The sequence below is a fragment of the Haliaeetus leucocephalus genome, unplaced genomic scaffold, assembly GCF_000737465.1.
Source record: "Haliaeetus leucocephalus isolate CR32 unplaced genomic scaffold, Haliaeetus_leucocephalus-4.0 Scaffold626, whole genome shotgun sequence".
NCBI lineage: Eukaryota > Metazoa > Chordata > Aves > Accipitriformes > Accipitridae > Haliaeetus > Haliaeetus leucocephalus.
Genome location: NW_010973062.1, coordinates 6,843,176 through 6,845,078, shown reverse-complemented (window position 1 = coordinate 6,845,078; position 1,903 = coordinate 6,843,176).

Below are 1,903 nucleotides of genomic sequence, written 5' to 3'. Positions count from 1 at the left end.
AGCCAGCTGGAGGAGAGGAACAACCGGGTTTACTGGGCTGCGTGGATCTGATGGCCTGGCACATCAGACCCACAGGAGTACAAGGCTCTTGTAGACACCGGTGCACAGTGTACCCTAATGCCATCGAGTTGTAAAGGGGCAGAACCCATCTGTATTTCTGGACTGACAGGGGGATCCCAGCAGCTAACTGTATTGGAGGCTGAAATAAGCCTAAGTGGGAACAAGTGGCATAAACGCCCCATTGTGGCTGGCCCAGAGCCTCCGTGCATCCTTGGCACAGACTACCTCAGGGGAGGGTGTTTCAAGGACCCAAAGGGGTACAGATGGGCCTTTGGTATAGCTGCCTTGGGGACGGAATTGAACAGCTGTCTACCCTGCCTGGTCTCTCTCAAGACCCTTCGGTTGTGGGGTTGCTGAGGGTCGAAGAACAACAAGTGCCAATTGCTACCACAACAGTGCACCAGTGGCAATATCGCACCAACCGAGACTCCCTGGTTCCTATCCATAACCTGGTTTGTTGACTGGAGAGCCAAGGGGTGATCAGCAGGACTCGTTCACCTTTTAACAGCCGCATATGGCCAGTGCAAAAGTCTAATGGAGAGTGGAGACTAACAGTTGACTATCATGGCCCGAATGAAGTCATGCCGCTGCTGAGTGCTGCTGCGCTGGACTTGCTAGAACCTTAATATAAACTGGAGTCAAAGGCAGCCAAGTGGTACACCACAACTGATACCACTAATGCATTTTTCTCAATCCCTCTGGCAGCAGAGTGCCATCCACAATTTGCTTTCACTTGGAGGGGCATCCAGTACACCTGGAATTGACTGCCCCAGGGGTGGAAACACAGCCCCACCATTTGCCATAAACTGCACTGGAAAAAGGTGAAGCTCTGGAACACCTGCAATACATCGATGACATCATCGTATGGGGCAACACAGCAGAAGTTTTTGAGAAAGGGAAGAAAATAATCTAAATTCTTTCGAAGGCTGGTTTTGCCATAAAACAAAGTAAGGTCAAAGGACCTGCTTGGGAGATCCAGTTTTTAGGAATAAAATGGCAAGATGGATGTTATTAGATCCCAGTGATCAACAAAATAGCAACTATGTCTCTGCCAACTAGTAAAAAGGAAACGCAAACTTTCTTAGGCATTGTGGGTTTTTGGAGAATGCATGTTCCAGGTTATAGTCTGATTGTATGGCCTCTCTGTCAAGTGACTCAGAAGAAGAACTATTTTAAATGAGGCCCTGAACAACGACAAGCCTTTGAACAAATTAAACGGGAGATTGTTCATGCAGTAGCCCTTGGACCAGTCCAGACAGGACAAGATGTTAAAAATGTGCTCTACACTGCAGCTGGGGAGAATGGCCCTACCTGGAGCCTTTGGCAGAAAGCACCTGGAGAGACCCGAGGCCGACCCCTGGGGTTTTGGAGTCGGGGATACAGAGGATCCGAAGCTCGCTATACTCCAACTGAAAAAGAGATATTGGCAGCATATGAAGGAGTTCGAGCTGCCTCAGAAGTGGTTGGTACTGAAACACAGCTCCTCTTAGCACCCTGACTGCCAGTGCTGGGCTGGATGTTCAAAGGGAAAGTTTCCTCTACACATCACGCGACTGATGCCACGTGGAGTAAGTGGATTGCACTGATCACACAACGGGCTCACATAGGAAACCCCAGTCGCCCAGGAATTTTAGAAGTGATCACGGACTGGCCAGAAGACAAAGACTTTGGAATGTTGCCAGAGGAGGAGGTGACACGGGCTGAAGAGGCCCCGCTGTATAATAAACTGCCAGAAAATGAGAGGCAATATGCCCTGTTCACTGATGGGTCCTGTCGCATTGTGGGAAAACATCGGAGGTGGAAGGCTGCTGTATGGAGTCCTACACGACAAGTTGCAGAAACT